This window comes from Pelodiscus sinensis, chromosome 14, assembly GCF_049634645.1.
Source record: "Pelodiscus sinensis isolate JC-2024 chromosome 14, ASM4963464v1, whole genome shotgun sequence".
Taxonomy (NCBI): Eukaryota; Metazoa; Chordata; order Testudines; family Trionychidae; genus Pelodiscus; species Pelodiscus sinensis.
The window spans coordinates 36,206,360-36,223,362 of record NC_134724.1 but is presented as its reverse complement, the minus strand read 5'-3'; positions in this window follow the sequence as shown (position 1 = coordinate 36,223,362).

The window sequence follows — 17,003 nt, the reverse complement described above, 5'->3', positions numbered from 1 at the left end:
AGTTAGTTCGAATTAGTGCTGCCGTGTAGACATAGCCTCTGAGTAACTGAAAGAAAGAAAGAAGGATGGATGGATGGATGTGTTTTGATCGCTCAGACCCTGGGTCCCAGGGAATCTTAACAATAAGAATTAGCTTGAAACCAAAGTGCAATGACTTGAAAACTGGCCGGCGGGCTGTGCTACAGAAGGGCACTATGGCTCATAGCAGAGGCCACGGGGCTCAAGAGTATGAAGCTCCTGGATTTTGCAGAGCCAATAAAACTCCTGCCCTGCTTCCGAACAGCTCCTTGTGTCGGGCTCACAATTCTGTACCGGAAGGGGCAGAGTGTTCGCTGCCTTCTTCAGTGTGTGGCAGACCGAAGCAGCGGGCTGCAGGAGTTTGGTCCTATTTGGTGTCCGGGGCTTGCAGGAGTTTGGTGGACGGCAGGTATGTGGGTGGTCGGGTGATGGGTTCCTCTTCATAGGCTGCCAGAGGCTTCTGCCCAGCAACCAAGACAGGCAGGCACCTGGGACTCATCCAGAGCCTGGCTGAAGCAGCAGGCTCATGGGACACCTGCAGCCCGTTAGGGCCTGCTGGGCCACTATAAAAGGCTTCCCCTCAGGTAAGGTGGGGGAAGGAGAAGAGGGATGGACTGGAGAAGAGGAGAACTGGTGGCTACAACTGGGAAAAGTTCTCACCGAGATGCTGGGAGAAGGTACCGTGGGAGCGATGGGGGAGACGCTGCCTTTCTGCGGGGATAAGGGCAGGAGCCCCACTGGTGGCTGCTACCTGGGGCCCTGGGCTGGAACCTGGAGTAAATAGGCAGGACTGAGTTGTTCCCTGCACTTTGTGGGTTGCCATTGGGGAGGAAAGGGGACTTTTGGGCTATGGAGGTTCCCCCCAAGCTAGTGACTGGCCTATGAGAACAGCTTGTTAAGCGGGGACCCTTGCCTCGGAGAGAAGCAAGAGGCAGCTGGAGAGTCCCTGCCAGCCTCTGAGGGGCACCAAAAATCCACCAGGAAGTGCAGGGCCCTGGGGGTCTGACCCGAGCGCTGCCACAGCTGTTGTGGCTCCCCAGAGGCACTGGGTTTGCTCAGAAATGGCTGTGGACCATCCTACCTGGCCTGCTGGGAGGCAGATGCCCAGCCTGCCTCAGCGGTGCCTGGGCAAGCTCTGCAATGGTTAAGACTGGCCAAAAATGCTCGGAGAGGCACGCTGAGTGCAGCCAGGGCGCAGTGTAGATGGGGGTCACCGCATGGAATTAAGGGAAACATTGCAGAATGGCAGGAAACCCTTCCAGGGGCAGCCTGGACCGGCAGGAACCATCCCCCACGGGCGGGGGGAGAGCCCCTTTCTTCCGGCAGAAAGGAGAATAAATTGGGGCTGGCAGGGTTGGGCCAAGAGGGCTTGTCAGCCCGTGCACGGAGCCTGCGCTCTCCTCTTTATCTGGCCTCAGATACCGGGGGACACCAGGCCACCAGTGTGGAAGGGCTTGGAGACAGGGACGAGCCACAGAGTGGGGCACTGCGGCCATGCTGGTATAACCCCTGTGAAGACGCCCCCTCTGGCGGAAGCAGGGTTTTCTCTGCCGAGTCTGAACCCCGCCCTCGGTGACCTCCGCTAGCCCCTGGATGGACTCTCTGACCAGACCAGGTGTGGGCCAGACGGGTAGATCTACTAGCCAGGTGTAAATTCACAGCTCAGCTGATCCCAGTGTCACTGCCCTGAGCCCCAGGAAGGGGAACAGAGAAATCTCTGCGCCCTAAAGGTCTGATCAACACCCTTCAGCTGTGTCACAACCAGGGCAACACCTTGAGCAAAGAAACTTCTGTGGCCACAAAAGGGGAAATTTAACCAAGACTAGCGCCACCGAAGGCTCTGCCCTGCCCTGGATTGGCCCAGATATGTGCAGTGGAATGAGGAGCCTCAGCTTGGATTATGGGCGCAGCGGGGATTAGAAAGACAGTCATGCAGCCAGCAGGCCGGTGTCGGTACCTCCCTACCGGCATGACAAGATAGATTCATAACAGGCGGTCAGGGGGGTCCTGCCCCCTTTGGACGCAGCGGGAGGTTTGCTATGGGCTCCAAAGCCCAACCATCTCTGCTACCCCTAGCTACCCCCTAAAACACCACCCACACGTGTGTGCAAATTCGCACCTTCGTGAACAGGCATGCACACTCGGTCACACGTGCGTACACAGAGGCGCACACATGCGGGGCAAAAGTGCTGGTCAATGAGAAATGCACCCGTTTGCACCTTCTGGCGGCCAAAGGCTGAGGGCTGGCTCAGGGCCTACCCTCACTTGGAAAGGGAGGCACGGATGGGGGGCATGCTGGGGTGGTGAGGCATGGACAGAGGTAGGGCTGCCCTCAGCAGCGTGCCAGGCAGCGCTGTCCCACAACATTTTGGCACCTGAGGCGGGGAGCTCAAATGACGCCCCTTGCTTGGGCCTAAACTTTGCAAGCTCTCAATTCTGCCTCCTTCCTGTTGTACTTCTCTCATGCGACTGCTCTGCTCCCTACACCAGCAGCTGACACAATTTTCTACACTCTGCTGCGTCTAGACTGGCATGATTTTCCGCAAATGCTTTTAATGGAAAACTTTTCCATTAAAAGCATTTGCGGAAAAGAGCGTCTAGATTGGCACGGACGTTTTTCCGCAAAAGCACTTTTTTGTGGAAAAGCGTCCGTGCCGATCGAGACGCGCTTTTGCGCAGAAAAGCCCCGATCGCCATTTTCGCCATCGGGGCTTTTTTGCGCAAAACAAATCTCAGCTGTCTACACTGGCCCTTTTGCGCAAAAGCTTTTGCCCGAACGGGAGCAGCAAAGTATTTCCGCAAGAAGCACTGATTTCTTACATGAGTTCGTCAGTGTTCTTGCGGAAATTCAAGCGGCCAGTGTAGACAGCTGGCAAGTTTTTCCACAAAAGCAGCTGCTTTTGCAGAACAACTTGCCAGTCTAGACACAGCATCTGGGGCCTAGTGGCCCCCCTCCCCCAGTCTGGCACCTGAGGTGGCTCATAGTAAGGCCAGCCCTGGTGCCAGGGGCATATGCTGCTGTGTATGTCCACCTAGGGCAGGGGCCTTTTGCTCCACAGGTTGCCGGTTTGTGCCTGTCGGCAAGCTAGCGGGAGTTGGGTGAAGGTGAAGGCCCCTGTGTGAGCAGTGCCCTAAATCCCGGCCCAGGTGCTCCTGGGAGTGGGGGAAGGAAGACAGAGCTGGGGAAAGTCCCTACTATGCTTGTTTACCTTGCCTCCACCCAAGGTGCTAATGAGCTCAGAGTGGCATGCGGTCACATGGGGCAGATAACAGCCATGCACTTCTCTTATCTCCATGGGGCCTGAGCCGACTCAGTGCGCAGCAGACAGACAAACTCTGGCAGCTGCCCATGCGAAGTCATTGTTACACAAGCACAGCGGGGCGGAGGCTTATGTCTGCTACGGCCGAGAGCAAAGAGGCAAATGAATTGCTGCTCCTCACGCTTGCCCGAGGGGCTGAAACCTTGGTGGGGGTCTGGGTGAGAAATCGTTGTGGCTGACAGGGCTGCCCCCTCGCTGCCGGGCTGAGAGTGGTGTCAAGTCCCCGGCTGTGCAGCGGGCTGTCGGTATCGCCCTGGCAACCCCAACCCTGCGAAGAGCGAGTCCTAGGCCTTGTCGACACTGCACAGTGCTGTCTGCCTAAGGCAGCCTTCGCTGACACTGCATGCAATGCTACAGCCACAACCAGCCTCCCCCAGTATCCCACAATGCCCGCTGGGACCGCGCTGCTCACTGCTAGGAGTTGGCTGTCCTGCACTCCATAACTCCCAGGCCGTTTTGACATTCCTCTGCCTGGACAGCTCCCAGAGCTGCTCAGGATGCTCCTCCAGGTAGCTGAGGAGGCTGTGGGAGAATTTGGGAGGGCCGCAGGCAGGCAAGCGGAGCAGGCTGCTGCTGCAGAAGGGCTTGGGGAGAAACTGAGGCAGCGTAGGGGCTGGGATGGAGGGGTGTTCCCCACCTCCCCCCAGCAATGGCTGCTCAGGCTGTCGTCTGGGCTTCGGACACCAGGGCTGCGTCGAGACTGGCATGACTTTGCGGAAATACTTTTAATGGAAAAAATTTCCGCAAAAGCACGTCTAGATTGGCAAGTGCCTTGGTGCAAAAGATTTGCTTTTGTGCAAAAGCATCCGTGGCCAGTCTAGACGTGTTTTTGCACAAGAAAGCCCCGATTGCCATTTTAGCCATCGGGGCTTTTTTGCGCAAAACAGTTCTTCCCTGTCTACACTGGCCCTCTTGCACAAGAGGGCTTTTTCCCGAGCGGGAGCGTGAAAGTATTTGTGCAAGAAGCACTGATTTTGTACATTACAAAGTCAGTGCTCTTGTGCAAATTCAAGTGGCCAGTGTAGACAGCTGGCAAGTTTTTGCACAAAAGCGGCCACTTTTGGGCAAAATCTTGCCAGTCTAGACGCACCCCAGGAGCATAGTGCGGACATGCAACCACGGTTCGATTAAAGCAGCACCACTTTTGTGGACAAACCTCTGTAGTGTAGATGAGGTCTAAGGCAGTTCCCAAATGCCCCCTCTGGTGGCTGAGAGCCCGTGTGCCCAATGAGAAACCCCTCTGCAGCCAGAGAACTAGCGGGGCATTCGAAGCTCTACAGATGAGCAAACCGTTCCAGGCGTCCTCCTGGCATGAGCGCCAGGAGAGAGCAGTCTCTGGCTGGCTTTGGTGGAAAGAAGGAGCCTGCAGTGTGCTGGCCTCTTTGAGCCTATAAAAGGCTTCCCCTCAGGTAAGGCGGGGGCAAGGAGAAGAATGATGGACCAGGGAGGAGGAAGTACAAGGTGGAGGAGAACTGAAGGTGGCAAGCCTCTGAGAGAAACAAGAGGCAATAGGAGGGTCACCACAAGCCTCTGAGGTCACTAAAAATCCACCAGGTTGTACAGGACCCGGGGACACAACAGGAGCTCTGTCACAATGGACACAAATCAGACATCAGGAAGGGTAACACACAGAAACCTGCAGCGTAGGGGAACATTTTAACTTCCCTGGACATTCAACAATGGATTTAAAAGTATCCAGTCTTCTTCAAAGGAATCTTATCACCCAATTTCAGAGGGAGACTGCTGACCTGGAATGAATATACAAATTCAGTACCCTCAGCTTGGGTTTGAATAAAGATCTGAACTGGTTAATGCACTACAAAGACAATTTTCTCTGCCTTTGATATTTGCATGTACACATCAGAAGCTAGGAATGGGACATATCCAGCCTGACTCAATGAGCATCATAAACATTGGTCCTACAATTGACAGGTATCCGCTTTTGCTGTTATATGTACAGGCAGTACCCGAGTTACGCGGATCCGACTTATGTCAGATCCACAGTTACGAACGGGGTTTGCTGCCCGTCTCCCTGGTCTGCTGGAGACCAGCAGACCAGGGAGACGGGAAGCAAAGCCTCTGAGGACACCGGCAGCAGGACAGCCGCGGCGCGTCTGGGCTGTCCGCTGCCCGCGTGCTCCACGGCTTTGCTCCATGTCTCCCCAGACCAGGGAGACGGGGAGCAAAGCTGGGAAGCACGAGGGCAGCAGACAGCCCAGACACGCTGCGGCTGTCCCGCTGCCGGCATCCTCAGAGGCTTTGCTCCCTGTTTCCCTGGTCTGCTGGTCTCCAGCAGACCGGGGAGCAAAGCCGCGGAGCACACGGACAGCCCAGACCAGGGAGACGGGGAGCAAAGCTGGGAAGCACGAGGGCAGCGGACAGCCCAGACACGCTGCGGCTGTCCCGCTGCCGGCATCCTCAGAGGCTTTGCTCCCTGTCTCCCTGGTCTGCTGGTCTCCAGCAGACCGGGGAGCAAAGCCGCGGAGCACACGGACAGCCCAGACCTCTGAGGACGCCGGCAGTGGATAGCCCTGACGCGCTGCGGCTGTCCCGCTGCCAGTGTGCTCCGCTGCTTTGCTCCCCATCTCCCTGGTCTGCTGGTCTCCAGCAGACCAGGGTGACTCGGAGCAAAGCCGTGGAGGACCCGGGCGGCGGGACCACGGTGCGTCTCGGTCTCCCACCCGCGTCTCCCTGGTCTGCTGGGGAGGGGGGGGGGCGCAGCTAGTACGTGCCTCCCTCCAGCAGTCCAGGCTTTTCTCCAGACGCCTGTGGTAGAGCAGCTGGGGTGCTGCCGGTTGGTCCCGCAGCGCCGCTCTGGGCGCTACTGGACCAACCTGGCAGCACCCCAGCTGCTCTGTCCCAGGTGTCCCCAAGTCAGCCGCTGCTGAAACTGACCAGCACTGACTACAGGAAGCCCGAGGCAGAGTTGCTCTGCCCCGGGCTTCCTGGAATCAGCCGCTGATCAGTTTCAGCAGCAGCTGACTTGGGGACGCCTGGGGTTCTTAAGTTGAATCTGTATGTAAGTCGGAACTGGCATCCAGATTCAGCCTGTTGAAACTGATCAGAGGCTGATTCCAGGAAGCCCGGGACAGAGCAACTCTGCCTCAGACTTCCTGTAGTCAGCCGCTGGTCAGTTTCAGCAGCGTCTGAATCTGGACGCCAGTTCCGACTTACATACAGATTCAACTTAGGGACTGTAGGTTTGTTCTTATCTTGTACGTAACCCGGGGACTGCCTGTATACGCTGGATTCTGTAACTTCCACTCTAACTCCTCTGAAGTGGGCTTTACCCATGGAAAGCTCATGATATAATATTTTTGTTAGTCTCTATATTGCCACCGTAGTGCTTATTGTTACAGACTAACATGGCTACTCCTCCAAGACTTCTTTTATAAATGAGTATGCTCTTGAAATGATATTCTTTAGAGAGCAAATTTTCTTACCTTTAAAACTAGGGCTGTCAAACAATTAAAAAATAATCACAATCACACTGTTAAACAATCATAGAAAACATTTATTTAAATATTTTGGAATGTTTTTTACATCTTCAAACAGTGATTTAAATAACAGAGTCTGAAATGTACAATGCTCACTCTTTATTTTTGATTTGCAAATATTTGCTCTATTAAGTATTTTTCAATTCCCCCAATTACAGGTAAAATATAATCTCTTTATCATGAGGATTGGACTTCGGGATGTAGAATTATGTACAAAAAATAACTGCATTAAAAATAAAACAATATAAAACTTTAGAACCTACAAGCCCACTCAGTCCTACTTCTGGTTCAGCCAATTGCTCAGGCAAACAAGTTTGTTAGCTTTATCTCCTGCAAATGTCGCCCTCTTCTCATTCACAATGTCACTTGAAAGGGAGACCAGGCATGTATATGGCACTATTGTTCCTGCTGTTGCAAGATATTTACATGCCAGATGCACTAAGGATTCATGTGTCCCTTTACACTTCAACCACCATGTGTCTATGCTGCTGATGGGTTCTGTTCAATAATGATCCAAAGCAGAGAGTACTGATGCATGTTAATTTTTGTTATCTGAAGGTACTTCATATACTTAAACCTTGGGTTGAGTGCTGTAACTATCGTTCGTAAAACATGCTGGATCATCAGAGATTGCTCTAACATGAAATACATGGCAGAATGTGGGTAAAACGGAATAGGAGACATACAATTCTTCCCCGAAGGAGTTCAGTAATAAGTTTAATGCATTTTTTGACACATGTCCACTGGACTGGTGGTTAAAGCACAAAGGGGCATGTAAATGTTTAGCATATTTGGAACATAAATACCTTACAATGCTGGTTGCAAAAGGATTTTTTTTAAAAATCATGTTAGCTAGCTGTGATTGACAGCCCTATTTAAAACACATAATGTCATATTATATTTTTATTAAAGCATGGTTAAGAATCCTCTAGTTGGTTCACTGTAGCTACATAATCAGGACTTTTATACTAATTGAGCCATTTCCAGGGGTTAAAACAGGGTTTTAGCTTAGTCATTTGTAGTTGCAAGTTCAATTTTGAAATCAGTTTTGGTGCTTGGGTTTACACCTGGAGTATCTTGAAGTGGGGTGTGTTTTTCATTTGTGCTGGAGAAATATCAAATGCATAGTATAACTAGATTACAATGTTTAAGAGTTTGTTTTTAATTGCTGAGTAATTTAATAGGAAAAGAGAACACGTGACCATTAGAAAAAGGTCTACTGAAAATACACTGCAAATATTATCTACTGCAAATACACTTTTAGGTGCCTCATAGCTGATAGGAAACCCATATCGTCCAATCTATTGTATATTTTATTTCTATTAATCACTTTAAAAGCTCTTTGGCTTTTCTCTTTTTCAGCTAGTGTCACCGTGCCTCAGTGGGTCAGAACTGAAAATACCAAATTCAGGATAGTAATAGAATACCATACTCCAAGAGGCTCTGGGAGACAGACCCATAGTCTCCTATAGACAACCACCTAACCTCAAGATGATTCTTACCAACAACCACAGGACATACCACACTAATACCAACCCTGGTACCTTCCCTTGCAACAAACCCTGTTGCCAGCTTTGTCCACATATTCACTCTGCTGATACCATTATTGGACCTAACCAAGTGCGTTATAAGATCAAGAACACATATTCCTGCGCATCCAGAAATATAATTTATGCTATCATGTGCCGACAGTGTCCGTCTGCTATGTACATTGGACAAACGTCTCAGACACTTCGCCAAAGGATTAATGCCCACAAAACAGATATCAGACAGGATCACAAAGAAAAAAAAATTTCTTGCCATTTCAACCAGAAAGGACACTGTCTCAACAACTTAACTACCTGCATCCTGTTTCAAAGACCTTTTACATCTGCACTTGAAAGGGAATCCTCTGAACTGTCATTCATGCTAAAATTCGACACTCTCCGGGGGGGATTGAACAAAGACCCCAACTACCTTACCCATTACAAAGATAGCTTCCCCAATTATCACCTCTAATACCATTAGCTCACAGACACTTACCTTTCTTCGCCTCCCCCCCCCCCCGCATCCCCCTTCTGTTCTGAAATGTGATTTGTCCTTTTCATGTGTTCATTTTTTTTTTTTGTAATTGTATCCTTTGGTATATATGGTTGTGACTATTTTCTTCCACTATTTGATCTGAGGAAGTGGGTCTGGCCCACGAAAGCTCATCACCTAATAAACTATCTTGTTAGTCTTTAAAGTGCTGCATAGTCCTGTATTTAAATTCAGGACAAACTACTAAGAAATAGGGCAAACACACACCAAAACTTATGGTTATTCTCATAAGATGTACCGAACCAGTAACCAAAGTACACTTCTATCTTACCCCACTGGCTAACAAGAAGTCCTAAATGCATCCTTAGGTATTCCAATGCTGGATTCAATTCCCAGATGCTGGACTTAATGAGTGGTTATTTAAAATCAGTTTTGTCAACAAAAAGGACCAGCAACATACCCAGGTCAATATTTAACTCAGATCTTGCCCTATAATCACCCTGTTGCCAATCATAGAAGATTAAGGTTGGAAGAGACCTCAGGAGGTCATCTAGTCCAACCCCTGCCCAAACCAACTCCAACTAAATGATCCCAGCCAGGGCTTTGCCAATCTTCACCTTAAAAATCTCTAAGGATGGAGATTCCACCACCTACTTAGGCGACCCATTCCAGTGCTTCACCACTTTGCGAGAGAAATAGTTTTTCCTAATATCCAACCTAGACCTCTCCCACTGCAACTTGAGCCCATGTTCTTGTTCTGCCGTCCCTCACTGAGACCTGCCTCTCTCCATCCCCTTTGGAACCTCCCTTCAGGTAGTTGAAGGCTGCTAGTGAATTTCGCCTAATTCTTTTTTTCTGAAGTCTAAATAAGCGCAAATCCCTCAGCCTCTGCTCACTGGATGCTCTCCAATTTTCCCACCCCCTCTCTGTAGTGGGGATCCCCAAACCGGATGCAATATTGCAGAAGTGACCTCACCAGTGTCACAGTATCTAATATCTAAGGTCATGTCTCCACTACAGGGAAGATCAACACTGTTGCAGTTGATCTTCTGGGGTTCGATTTAATGAGTCTTATTAAAGACTCACTAATTGGAACTGAGGGCATCTCTGTTGGCCCCAGTAGTCCTGCTCTTCACGAGGAGTAAGGGAAGTTGAAGGGAGGATTTGCTCCCATCAAAGTCCTGCTGTGTGGATGGCACGAAAAGACGATTTAAGATCTGTTGACTCCAGCTACGTAATTAACATAGGTGGAGTTGCGTATCTTACATCGACTTTCTCCTCTAGTGTAGTAGATCTGGCCTCGAGGTTTATTTATAAAAAGAAAGAAAGAGGCGAGTTAAAAGCGGTTAAAGGAATCAAATACATACAATAATACCCATGTTCTCGGTTCAGGCTTGTAGCACTGCTGATGGAAACTGCTAGCTTGTTAAGTCTCTGGTGGTTCCAAATAATTGGAAGGACCTCGGTTGTTAAGTTTAGAATGGTCCCATTTGCATGAATCCAGAGATCAGAGCAGGAAAGAGGCAGCCTGAGATCCTTCTAGGCCTTTTCTAGCTTCTGCCACATGGAGGGAAACTCACTGTGGGGAAAAATACAGGTGCACAGGAAGGAGCCCAGTACCACATAATCTAGTCACATACCCTTGGCGTGCTTCAGTGAGGCATGGCAGGAGTCATTACCCATATTCCATCTAGAACATCCACATGAACGTCCATTAGGTGGGGACAGGTTTTTTTCCATGGCCCATTGAGTTTCTTCAGACGTCACTTGAATACTCCATTCATAATGCACTGGTTAGACTGGATTAAACAGCCATGTGGGTTGTACCACAGGAGCAAGCATGTATGACGTACAAGTACATTACTCCAGACACAAAAATGATGCATGCCTACAAATGGGAGAATCACATCCAGCAAATTATAACTTTTCCACGGACACCTTACATAACAAACTCTCTACAAGATCTGTTGCAATTATACAGCAACGATCTACATGGTCATATTTGAACGATGTAACATTATACCGAGTGCTAAAATGAATTTCTTCTCTAAGGCTCTGTCTACATTGCAGGCGTCTTGAGCAAGAATGGCCGTTCTTGCGCAAAAACGTGTGGCGCATCCACACTACAAGCTCATTCTTGTGCAAGAAAGTTTACAATAAATCATCAGAAGAGAGGGCTTTTTGCACAAGAGTTATTCCCCTCCCTATGAAGAATAAGCCTTTTTGCACAAGAACTCTTGCATAAAAAGGCTAGTGTGGATGGGAACAGGGGTTTCTTGTGCAAAAAACCCCTGTGGCTAAAATGGCCATCAGAGCTTTCTTGTGCAAGAGTGTCCACACTGCCATGGACACTCTTGCACAAAAGCACATGGCAGTGTGGACGTGCTCTTGCACAAGAAGTTTTGTGCAAGAAAACATAACCCAAGTTGTTCGTTAGTCCATGTTTTGGAAGAATATTTGATGAGGAAACTCATATACTTTAGACTTCATAACGTTTTAATGAGAAATGTGAGATAAAAATTAAGATTGCATATATTTGCTTGCTCATAATTTTGTAAAAGTTACTCACATTAAAAAGTATGTATGTCATTTGAGGGTGATTGGTGTGATGTTGTAAGGACAATGATATAGAGAAAATGCTCTGTGTGAATTTTATTTATTGGTTAAAATCATGAGTGCTTGTATTAAGGCTCCAAAACTGATTTAGGAAAGTAAATGTCAAATAATGCACATTGGAAAATATAATCCCAGCTAGGCATATAAAATGATGGGGTCTAATTTAGCTGAATGAGCTAAAAATCAAGAGTCCCACAAAAAGTAGAAAGTAGGTCAAATTACAAAGGATGAAGATAAACAAATAAAAAAAGTAAGTAGGGACAAAATTGAAAAGGTCAAAGCACAAAATGAGTTCAAACTAGTTAGAGACATTAGGGGTAACAAGAAAGCATTCTACAAATACATTAGAAGCAACAGGAAGATCAAGGACAGAGTGGGCCCACTATTCAACAAAGAGGGGAAAATAATAAAAGAAAATGTGGAAATGTCAGAGATGGTTAATGACTTCTTTATTTTAGTTTTCACCAAGAAGGCTGGTAGCGATTGCCAATGAAAATGGGGTAGGTTCAGAAGCTAAAATAGGAAAAGAACAAGTTTTGTAGACAAGTTAGATGTCTTCAAATCAGCAGGGCCTGATGAAATGCATCCTAGAATACTCAAGGAGCTGACTGAGGGGATTTCTGCCATTAGCTATCATTTCTGAAAAATCATGAAATATGAGAGAAAATGGAAAATCTAATGCCTATCTGTTTTAAAAAAAGGAGAAATAAAGACAATGCAGGAAGTTACAGACCAGGCATCTTAACTTCTGTGCTAGGAAAGATAATGGACCAAATAATTAAGGAATCAATTTGCAAACATGTAGCTGATAAGGTGATAATGTATCTACGCTGACAATTACTTAAGAACAAATTGTGTCAAACCTATCTGATAGCTTTCTTTGATTAGGATAACAAGCCTAGTCCATAAGGGAGGAGTGGTAGATGTGATATATAGACTTTAGTAAGGCATTTGACACAGTCTCTCATGACCTCATTAACAAACTAGGGGAATGCATCTTAGAGGGAGCTACTATAAGGTGGGTGCATAACTGGCTAGATAGCTACTCTGGAATTGGTTATCAACTGTTCACAGTCATGCTGGAAGGGCATAACAAGTGGAGTTCCAGATGGATCAGTTCTGGGTCCAGTTCTGTTCAATATCTTTATCAATTTACAAAATGGCATAGAGAGCATGCTTATAAAATTTGCAGGTGATACCTAGCTGGAAGGAGGTGCAAGTGCCCTGGAGGATAGAGTTATAATTCAGTATGATCTGAACAAACTGGAGACATGATCTGAGATAAAAGGGATGAAATTAAATAAGGACAAATGCAAAGTGCTCCACTTAGGAAGTTGCACACATACAAAATAGGAAGTGTTAGTCTAGGAAGGAGTACTGCAGAAAGGGTTTTAGGAGTCATAGTGGACCACAAATCAACAAAGCAAACATTATTATTGTGTCCTGTCCTGAAACGTGGTGCCCAGAGATCATGTGTAAAATTGGAAAAAGCCCAGTGAAGACCAACAAAAATTATTAAAGGCCCACAAAACATGAGCTATGAAGGAAGATTCAAAGAACTGGGTTTGTTTAGTCAGGAAAAGAGAAGACCAAATAGGGACATAACAGCTTTCGGGTACTGTGATAGGGTCAGGCTGGACAGCTACAGGAGAGTGACAGAAGGGAAACCTATTAGCCCTACATTAAATAGGCCCCTGTTCCCCAGGTAGACTAACAAGGGCTGATCCAGAACCAGCAGGAATCAATCAGAGCAATCAGGCCAATTAAAACACATGGAACCAATGAGGAGGCTCCCAGACCCAAGGGAGTCAAACTAATAAGAACACCTGGGAGCCAATTAAGAACCAGTTGACTGATTTTTTTAAAAGGCTTCCCTTGGGTTAGCTCAGTGAGAGGAAGAAGTTAGTGAGAGAGTGTTGTAGAGAGGAGAGGAATGAAACTTTTCTAAGATTAAGTTACAAGATGTCGTTTGCATAAGGCATCTTCTAGTGAGGCATAATCATAAGCCTATTTCCATCAAGAATCTGAAATACATTGGGCTAGTTTGGGGGCTTTATCCCACCAGAGAGGAGGTTCTCAGGCCTCATGGGACCAATTACTCTCAGTTTTAGGTGTAGAATTGCTATTTTAGATCACTTTAAAGGAGGAATTGTTTTTTTCCTCTTGGGGCAGTTGGACTCTTTAGCTGGGCACGTGGCTTCACAAGGAATTGTGCCACTCACATTTGTGAGACTTTTGCAGATGTGTCTTCAGTGGACATGTCCTCTTTGTATGAGGACAACGTTCCCCTGCTGCATTTATGGCTTTGCGTGTGATGGCTTTTGCCTCCCTGTGTTTCCTCTTGTGATAAGGGAACTTGGCTCTCTGACTGAGGCTTAATGGGTTGATTTGCCTTTTAGGGAATGTTTTTTCTGTTACCAGATGTCAGATCAAATGATGGAATGAAAATAAGCCCAACCAATCCTTCTAGCCTGGGGCTGTTAATATCAGACACAGCCCTTCTTCAGGAAGGGAAATTGGCAAAATGGTGTAGGAACCAGCAGATATGCCCCTGGGAAAGGCAGGTCCTTGAATCTTGCCCTGCCCTCTGGCTGCTAGAGTATCGTTTCCTGGTACAGAAGTGACTCCACTCGCCCATCTTCCTTGTTCACTGTAACAGCCCCAACCCTTACCACCTGCGGTGTCCCACCTGCTCTGTCTGAAATGTTGGTCTCAGTCACTCTTTGTCTGCTTTGCCCTTTCTTTCATCCTGCCCCCCCCCCAGGAAACGCCATCCCCTACACTGCTCTGCAAGACGCAGTCCACTTGTGCTCCCTGTACGCTGAGCACTTGGGTGGCCACCCAGGAGAAATTCAAATGCCACCCAGATGACTAGCAGAGCACCCACAGCTGGCAGCATGTGTTTCTATTGGTGGTGCACATCTGCACATGCCTTGGTGCACATCACAACATTTATTCCACACGTGGTGGTGGGGGGGAATTAGAGGGACCATTGGTCCTCTCCTCATTGAAATCCCTCCTTAAGACTCACAGCTGCCATAGTGCCAATGAGAAATTAATCTCAGGCAGTGGGAAATAGTCATGTATTTCATAAGGTGTTATGCCGGGAGTTAGCAGGGGATCTCCATGAGGCTTCACCAATTCAAGGGCGAGTGGGGACATTTGTGATCCCCCAGTCTGATTCCCTGAATCACTGAACAGAGTTGGTCCCCAGACTGATCCCTGCAAACCCCACTGGTTATGTCCTTCCAGCATGGCTGTGAACCATTGAGAACTACTCACTGCAAACTGTTTTCCAACCAGTTATGCACCCACCTTATAGAAGCTCCATCTAGGTTGTATTTTCCTGGTTTATCAGAAAGTTGTGCTAGACAGTATCAAAAGCCATACTAAAATCAGGATCTACCAGAGCTACTGCTTCCCGTATCTACAAGGCTTGTTACCTTGCCAAAGAAATCATTAGGTTAGTTTAACGCAATTTGTTCTTGATAAATCCATGCTGACTTGTTTATCACCATATTATCTTCATGGTGTTTGCAAATGCCTAATTATTTGCTCCATTATATTTGCATGCTCCACTAAATTTGCATGTACAGAATCTAAGCAAACAGTTCTTTGATTCCCCAGGTTGTCCTTCCCCTTTCTATAGCTGGGCACTATATTTGCCTTTTTCCAATCTTTTCGGGCTGCCTGGGGAGGGAGACCTGGTGTGGCACGCTCCAGGTGGCTCTGAGGACTCCGTCCCTCTCACCTGAGGCCCGCCCTTTCTGAGATCAGAGCCACCCCAATCACCTGTCAGCCCCCCTGTGTCTCAGAAAAGCTGCCTACTCTCCTAACTTAAATTACAGCCCAGAGGATCTTACCTGCCGACTCCTTGGGTTTGCTAAGTTGGCCTTCTTGAAATCCAGTATCTTTATTGCTCTGTGTTATCTCCAACCATTCCTTGGAATCATAAACTCTACCATTTTATGATCACTTCCCCCCGGCTGCCTTCCACTTTCAAAATGCCAACCTGTCCCTCCCTATTTACCAAAGTCAAATCTAGAACAGCCTGCCGTGACTAGCTTTCTCCACCTTCTGAAATAAATACCAAAAGTCTCCAATACATTCCAAGAGCTGGATGGATAATCTGTGCCATTGACTTTGTCAGCTGTTTATCAAAAAGCCTCCTCCATCTCTTCTTCCTGGTTAGATGGTCTGTAGTAGATGCCTACTATGACATCACTTTTCTTTTTTACCCCTTATATCCTGAGCCAGACACTTTCAACAAGTCTGTCTCCTATGTCTACCTCAACCTCAGTCCAAGAGTATCTATTTTTCATATATCAGAGGAGGAGCCGTGTTAGTCTGAATCTGCAAAAGCGGCGAGAAGTCCTGTAGCACCTTATAGACTAACCGAAGTGTTGGAGCATAAGCTTTCATGGGCAAAGACCCACTTCGTCAGATGCATGTAGTGGAAATTTCCAGAGGCAGGTATAAATATGCAGGGTAGAATCAGGCTAGAGATTATGCTCCAACACTTCGGTTAGTCTATAAGGTGCCACAGGACTCCTCGCCTATTTTTCATATGTAAGGCAACACCTCTTTCCCCCCTCTCCCCGCCCATCTTTCCTGAGCATCCTGTACCCTTCTATTAAAACTTTAAGTGCAATTTTGTGTCTTCAAAAAAAAAATCATGTTTGTGTTTACAATGAACAGCAGGTACAAATGTAAGAAGTTAGACTTTGAGCTACTTCTAGACATGCTCCTAATTTCTTGTGTAGAGAAATGCAGAAACAATTTTGGTCCACTCCCCATTCCAGAGATTTGACTGATGTAATTGCAGGCAGAATTTGGTTTCAGTTTCTGACATGCACTCAAACATGGGGAACGTGGTTTTGAGTCACAGTGACTGAAGGCAATCTGGCTGCTTCATCTTGTAAAGCAGAAAGTACATATTCAGAAATAAAATGAGTAAAATAGCACTTTAAACCAGCATTATTTGGGGCAGGCCAATTCCCCACCCTAACAGAAGGGTTGGCTGAATTCATTATTTTTTGAGTAACAACCATGGGTTTTTTAACAGCTTTTAAATTTTATTTTGATCAATCTAAATGGCCAGTCATGGACAATTATGGGAGATTAGACAATAATTTTGTTATGCCAGTAGACATCAAGACTGAAAGCTAAAGCTTTATAGCCAATAAAACATGCATTGCCAAATCACATGGTGAAATACACAAAGGAAATCTCAGTAAATCAAATAGAATGAGTTCTCCAGAGGCATTTTTGTTGTTTTACCTATGTGTACATCTCCATTTTTATTGCTGGAATTTTTTTTGTCAGTTTTTTGGTGTCTGAAATCAGTGTTTACTGACAATTATTAATAAGCATCCAATTCTTCCAAGATTGCTTAATAGGGATACTTGAAAGCCATGCCAAAGAGCTAGCAGAAGGATTGAGTGTTTTGGCTGGAACGTGTTGGCATGGTTTTCCCCTTGGAGTGCCAGCGGTAGGGAAGGAGCGCATCTTGTGACAAGGTCATTCCGTTCAG